General features: G+C 44.0%; 1 long non-coding RNA gene across 1 annotated transcript in view; it reads right to left on the reverse strand.

Annotated features, from left to right (window-relative positions):
* Positions 1-7,506, reverse strand: part of LOC123383192 — a 51,216-nt gene extending 43,710 nt beyond the window's left edge. Inside the window, exon 1 of the long non-coding RNA XR_006592674.1 lies at positions 6,929-7,506. This is a non-coding gene — a long non-coding RNA (uncharacterized LOC123383192). The remainder of the gene's footprint in view (positions 1-6,928) is intronic.
* Between the last annotated feature and the right edge of the window lie 271 nt (positions 7,507-7,777).

Genomic DNA, 7,777 nt, shown 5'->3' on the forward strand with positions numbered 1-7,777 from the left:
TAGTGATCAAGACAGTATGGCATTAATACAAAAATAGACATATAGATCAATGGATCAGAATAAAAAATCCAGAAATGAACTCATAATTATATGGTCAATTAATCTTTGAAAAAAGTAGGAAAGAATATCCAATGAGAAAAAGAACGTCTCTTCAACAAATGGTGTTCGGAAAACTGGATAGCAATATGCAAAAGAATAAAGCTGGACCACTTTCTTATACCAAACACAAAAATAAATCCAAAACGGATCAAACACCTAAATGTAAGACCTGAAACCATTAAAATCCCAGAGACAGTGACCTCTTTAATATTGGCCTTAGCAACTTCTTACGAGGTAGGTCTCCTGAGGCAAGAGAAACAAAAGCAAAACTAAACTACTGGGACGTCGTCAAACACACACACACACACACACACACACACACACACACACAAAACAAAAAAACCAAAAAACACCTGTATAGGAAACAATCAATCAATAATCCACAAAACTAAAAGGCAACCTACAGAATGGGAAAAGATATTTGCAAATTTTATACCTGATAAAGAGTTAGTATCCAAAATATATAAAGAATTTATAAAACTCAACGTCCAAAAAACAAATAATCCAATTTAAAATGGGCAGACGACATGAGCAGACATTTTTCCAAAGAAGATATACAGATGGCCAATAGACACATAAAAGATGTTCAACATAACTGATCATCAGGGAAATACAAATCAAAACTACAATGAGTATCACCTCACACATGTCAGAATGGCTAAGATCAACAACACAAGAAACAGCAGGTGTTGGCCAGGATGTGGGGAAGGGGAACGTTCTTACACTGTTAGTGGGAATGCAAACTGGTACAGCCACTCAGAAAAACAGTATGGAGGTTCCTCAAAAAGTTAAAAATACAACTACCCCATGATCTAGCAATTGCACTACTAGGTGTTTACCCAAAGAATAAAAAAAATACTAATTCAAAGGAATACATGCACCCTGATGTTTATAGCAGCATTATCCATAATAGCCAAACTCTGTAAACAGCCCAGGTGTCCATGGACAGTTGAAGGGCTAAAGTATATACATAAAGGTTATATATATATATATATATATATATATATACACACACACATATATATATGTGTGTGCGTGTATATATATATATATACACGCACACACATATATAATACATATTTTATATACATATATAAAGGGTGTATATATATATATATATAAAATGGAATATTGTGCAGCCATCCAAAAGAATGAAATCTTGCCAATTGCAATGATATGGATGGAGCCAGAGAGTATTATGCTAAGTGAAATAAGTCAGTCAGACAAAGACAAATACCTTATGATTTCACTCAAATGTAGAATTTAAGAAACAAAACAAATGAGCATAGTGGAAAAAAAAGAGCGAGGCAAACTAAGAAACAGATTCTTAACCATAGAGAACAAACATGGTTACCAGAGGGGAGGTGAGTGGGAGATGGCTGAAATAGGTGATAGGGATTAAGGAGTGCACGTGTTGTGATGAGTACCGGGTATTGTACGGAAGTGTTGAATCACTAAATTGTACACCTGAAATATTACACTGTATTTTAACTAACTGAAATTTAAATAACAACTTTTAAAAAATTTCCAGTGTTAATTTTTTTCTCTGAATTGAATTATTATAATTACTAGTGGTACATAATTTATTAAAATATAAATAGATTATACATTTAATAAATAATTATTGAACATAGATGTAAGATATTGGAACTGAATTTTCATGAGATATATGGGAGTCACAGGTGTTTATGGAATTTTGTTTAAAGGAAATACCAAAGTATCCTCTAGCTTGGCTTCTGGGCCATCTTTCCCCTCAGGGCAATGAATTTTGGAGAGGCATCGGGTATGTGAGCGGAATTTTTTCTTTTGGAAAGTGGGAGAAAGGCAATTATAAAAGGCACCTTTCAAGCAAACCAACTTTTGGAAGGAGACATTATGACCTTTGAGATTCTGGATCTTGAAACTGGTGCTTTAAAACTCTCCATGCCTCTTGGGGAGCCCTTGAGCACTAAGATGACCACACTCCAGTTTATGCCTTCGTGCTGATGGAATTATTAAGAGCACCCCGTCACTCTCTAAGTATCTCAGTCTGAATGATCTCATTGGTCACCCCCTCAAGTATCCCTTCTGGTTTCCTAAAGGAACACATATTCACATTTAAAGACGACTCTTATAAACCAAGGGGTGCCTGACTTATAATCTCATTTTATCACCAGAATTGCCATGTGAGGTGTTTTTATCGTACTCTCCTTTTTGTTTTCTTTTTCTTTACAGAAAAGAAAGCTGAAATCCCAAAGAGTTTAAATGACCAGTCACAGCCAGAAAGTGGCTACACCAGACCCCAAGTCCTGGTCTCCTAGTCTTTAAAGTCTATGCTTATGATCAAGGCTAGTCCCTGGGTCTCCAGCACAAGGAACACTGCCTTGTGTTGTTGGTTCCCTTCACAGGCGCCTGAAGTCCCACCTCCCTGAAACTGTAGTTTAGGTCTGCTCACCAAGAGACTACCGTTTGGGCCATATTTCCATGCAAAACACCTCCACCCAGGCTCCCTTTCACAGCTGCCTTCATTTTCTCTTCATCTCTGTCCTGATTCTGTTCACCAGCATCTCTTCTCTGGGTGGCTACATACTATGCCCAGCCCGTTGGGCAAAGGAAGTCAGAGATGTCTCTTCAAAATGCTAACTTCACCTGCTTATGCAAGTTTGGTGCTTCCCATAAGGATGAAGACTGAACCTTACCCAGATTTACAACACTCTTTTCAAATGTACATGTCAGCCCCACTGACCTTTCTTGTTCCTTCTCCAACCCCCACCTGCCTTGTCAATTGTTTGTCCCACACACGTGTCCACCTCCCAAGCCTGTGTTCTATTCATATTTCAGATCTCACCTCAGTTCCCTAAGCAGCTTGCCTGGGCTTTGTGCACCACTCTCTGCCACACCACCTTGGTGTTCATCCAATGGTGTACTGGAGCCAACTGGTACAGCCTCTCAAAGCTAAGTGCTCACATCACCTCCCAACTCCAGCGTTGCGTGAGGTCATATTGGCATTTTGAAATTGGCCATGGAGAGAGTATTTATACCATAGAAGTTGGCAAATGGTACAAATCAGGTCTCTCTGGTTGGTAAACATTTACCAGCACAATACTGTGACTCTTCTAAGTTTTCATAACACTCTGAATACTATTTATTTCTTCATTTATTCACTGAATATTTCCTCACTGCCTACTCTGTGTCAGATACCAGTAGTTGCTGAGAATATAAAGGTTGGCCAATCAGATAGCTCCAGTCGTCATGGAGCTTACAGTGCTGAACGGGGAAGATGGACCTTAGTCAAATATTCACATATAAAATATAAAATGATAACTTTGTTAAAAATAAAAAATGCTTTAAAAATATATACTAGGATATTTGACCTAGTCTAAGAAGATTTTCCTGAGCTAAAATCTGAAGGATAATTTTGGGCTGAGGAAGGAACAAGGTGAAGGAACAGCATTCTAGGCCCAAGGAACAACGTGTGCTGAGGTCAGAGAGAGCATGAACCTCAGGAGTAAGGGAAAGAAGACAAGGGTGGCTAGAAGGCAGCCAGGAAGCTTGGTGGGAGAGGCAAGTGCAGAGCTAAGACCACACAGAGTTTTAAAGGCCCTACCAAGGAGTTTCACTTTTATCCTAAGAGGAGTATAAAGCCACTGAAGTGTTTTCAGCAGGAAGACCACATGGTCTGGTGGAAAACCAGTACAACATGATGGTTGAGAAATCAACTCTGGAGCCAGGTTGCCTGGCTTGGAATGCTGACTCTGCCCCCTACTAGTATCCTACTAATTTTTCTGTGCCTTAGTTTCCTCACGGGGTAAGTGGTGATAAAATAATACATACCCTACAGGGCTGTTTAGGTGATTGTAAAGCTCTGAGAATAGTACTTGGCACATCATAAGTGCTACGGAAGTTCTTGTTCAATTAAATAAATAAAACCATCTTTGTAAGATAACTGAATGTCCTGGGTAGCCTGTGGTCTAATAGGGGATGCAGACATAAACAAATAATTACAGCATGAACTAAGCACAAACTATATGGTAATACAAAGATGAGGAAGGGCTTGCTTTCCAGTGGCTATGATGAGCAGAATTGAGGGCATAAAGGACGTTCCAGTTGGAGAAAGCAACACTAACAGCCATGGAGATATGCAAACGTCACTGTACTCAGAAGCTGAAAGCCTAGTGTAGGAAACAGATATGAATGAAAACCAACGGGGAAAAATATATGGTAGAAGTGTAAGTAAGGAGTGATTAACTTTAATTCCAAAGTAAATGGGAGGTTTTATGGAGGAGGGGCCAAGCATCATGGTTGACTGCATGGGCTCTGGAATCAGGCCTGCTCAATTTAGAATGCTAACTTTGTGCCTCACTGGTTGTGTGATGTGACTTCTCTGATCCTTAGTGTTCTCCTCTGTAAAGTAGAAATAATAATAATAATACTACCTAGCTCATAAGAATTCATAGTGAATGCATAAAAGTCTTAGCATAGAGCACTCGATAAATATTAAGATATTATTACTATTACATTATGAGTTGAAACTTGAGTGACAAGAACTTTGATAAGCACTAAAGGAAGAACATGAGAAAAGGCCCAGAAGTTCAAAATCATCTGGCACATTTAAAGAACAGCAAGACAGTGCCACTTCAAGTATGGTCATCACTGCCAATCTGTGAACTGTTTTTACTGGTCCATGATGAGATAAATACAGAAATCGAGAGTAAACATTTAGAAGTTAGAAGAAAACAAAGACAAATGGAAAGAGTAACTTTATACTTGTACACTCATAATGAAAACTGGGGCTTGTAGTTTTTATGTCTTGTTTTTACTTTTTCTAGCAAGTTTTTAATTGTATCTTACAAAAATTACAGTCCATGACTGTTATAATAAAATCTTATCCTTTGCCCCAGATAGTTTGAGAAAAAAGTAACTCAGTGAAGCTGGATAGAGCACCAAAGAGATGAACCTGGAAGAGTAGGGCCAAGATCACATTGTGAGGAACTTCAAGGAACCTTGAATGTCTCAGAGTTCATACGTTATACATGGGCAACAGGGTTATTAAAAGTTTAAAGAGACTGTTAATTGAGGGTTACACATATATAGGTATTACATGTTTTGCACCCCCCCCCCATGAGCATGTGGTTTTCCCCCTCTCTTTAAAAAAAAAAAAAAATTAAGTTTATTATTGAGAGACAGAGAGACACAGAGTCTGTGCAGGGGAGGGATAGAGAGAAGGGGAGACACAGAATCCAAAGTAGGCTCCAGGCTCTGAGCTGTCAACACAGAGCCAGACGCGGGGCTCCAACTCACAAACTGCGAGATCATGACCTGAGCCGAAGTCCACCGCCCAACCAACTGAGCCACCCAGGCGCCCCTCCCTCTTTTTTCTTTTTAATTAAAAGATTATTTTTATTTTCCGGTTAAGAGGAGAGACTGAATTGTTAAGAGGAGAGACCGGAACTGCTCCGTGTTTCACATAGGTGACGGTTTGTATTTGATGAGAGTGCAGTTAAACAAAGAATTTCAAATTTATCAAAACAGAAAACCTTGAAAACACGTGAGCACACATTTTGTGACCAGGAATGCCTGTGACTTGTTGAGATAAGCTACACCAGGTGATCAGATGAGTCTCCTTTCTTCTTGGGCACCCTCATACAAATAAGGCATAAACTGAAGATTATCGACTCTTCCAGATCTCCCTGCTTGGGTCACCTCCCCTGTTATCATCCTCACCACTTGTCCAGCAGTCCTTCCCGGCTGGACCCGGAAAATCACGGTTTAATAATCAGCATCTGACAGCTCACTAAGCATGGGGTTTCCAGACTCCTTTAGCCAGGCTCAGAGACAGACAGAAACCGGTCATGTTTTCTGTTTGGCTTCACAGCCCCGTCCATCCTAACCTACCTGCCCGGCACACGCCACCTCTGCCACGTCTTATGTCCTACCTGAGGCTGCACCTTGGCAAACACTGTGGCCCAGAAACCAGGCCTCCGGGACCCATCTGGGTCTGAGGGCGACTCCTGAGCCCCCATTGGCCATGTATAAAGAAGCAAGGGCTAGGGGCCTAAAACCCAGCGTGTGGCTCTCGATTTTCCAACGGGAGCCAGAACTTAGGTGAGGCTCCAAAGCGTTCTGGAGGTGGCATTCCGGCCCCCGCTCCTCGCCTCCCGCCCCTTGCACTACCCACCCCCTTGCCCCCTCCCTTCCTTGCCCCCCCCCTTTTCCCCTCCCTTCCTTGCCCTCCCCCCCCCCCCCACGTCCTCCCCTGTTCGCCTTTCCGCCCGCGGCGCGGAGGGGCAGGGCCGCAGTCACCCGACGGCAGGGGACTAAGGGCCCACGGGCGCGTCAGGGGTGTGGCCGCCGCCACCTGAAAGCTGGGCCGCGAGCCTGGCCCCCGGCACCACCGCCGCCAGCGCCGCCGCCAGCGCCGCCGCCGCCGCCCCCGTGCGGCCCGCCAGGTGCGTTCGCCGCAGGCCCGCTGTGCCCGCGGAGGGGCCGGGACGAGGCCCCGGCGCTTCCCGCGGGCCGGCTGAGGGGGTGCGGGCCCCGGGGATGGCTTTCTAAGTCGCTCATTCGTGGGAGCGACTGACGGACGGGGCTGGGAGGCCACGGGAGACGGGCAGGCCGTGCGGCTTCCGTGACGAGGGAAGTCCGGGCCCAGAAACGGGAAGCCGGGCGCCGGCGTCAGGGAGGAGGAGGATTCTGCGGAGCTGTGGCGGGCGCGGCCCCTCCAGCCCCTCCGGCCGGCCCAGGCCGCGGGGCTGCCCTCCCCACCCCCTCGTCTGGACTGCACTCCCGGTTCCCCTGGGCCTCCAGGGCGCTTTAGCCCAGCTCCTTTGAGGAGTTTTTCGCCTTTTACCTTGTGCTTTCGCTTTTGGTGTGCACGTCTAGGCTCCACTCAGACTCCAGGTTCCCGGAGGGCAGGGCCTGTGAGGCTTGTTACCGGCGGGCGGCTCGGTGGTACTCCTTTAAGTAATTGAAGGAATGAGCCAGGGCCTTTGAACTAGAACTGGTGCGTTAACACCTGAGTAAGTGCATGCGTGCCTGCCTGTGAAGTAGAGCCCGGTGAAGGAATGCACGAGTGGATGTAAATACTAAGTGGGGGCAGTGGAGACAGACTCACAGCGCATCTTCTAGCGGATCGTTTTTCAAAAAGTTGTGTGAGTGTTGCTCAGGCTTTTTCTTGCTTGCGTTTTGCTGTCTGGTGTGGACTTTTGAAGAATCATTGTCGCTATAATATTACTCACTGTATTTCTGAAAGATCAGGGTGAAGCTAAAGGTAGAAACACGTGACTCTGCTTTTAGTAACTTGTCAAATCAGACATTTCTCTTGAATTCATGTTTGTGAAGAATCTTGTTAGTTTTCCTGAGACAAGTACTAGCGGATTTGTGAGTGACTAAAGGAGACTGAATGTAGCCCAGAGAGGAAAAATGAGAGACATCTGTGCAGATGCTTTGCAAGCTACAAGTGGTTGACTGCTTTAATACAATTGGTGACTGCGACTGCATCAGCTCTATAGGTTTCCAGACTTGAGTTCCAGAAAAGCCAGATGACTTTGGACTTGTCATTTGATCTTTTTTAGGTCTCACTTTTTTAACCTCCAAGATGAAGGACGGTTGGTGGGACCCCTTTCTGAGTTAGACTTCTAGGATTCTCTTTCGTTAGGTGTTAAAGGTGAGATTGTACCTTCATGGAGTTCTGCTCACT

The sequence above is a fragment of the Felis catus genome, chromosome F2 (genome assembly GCF_018350175.1).
Source record: "Felis catus isolate Fca126 chromosome F2, F.catus_Fca126_mat1.0, whole genome shotgun sequence".
NCBI classification, from domain to species: domain Eukaryota; kingdom Metazoa; phylum Chordata; class Mammalia; order Carnivora; family Felidae; genus Felis; species Felis catus.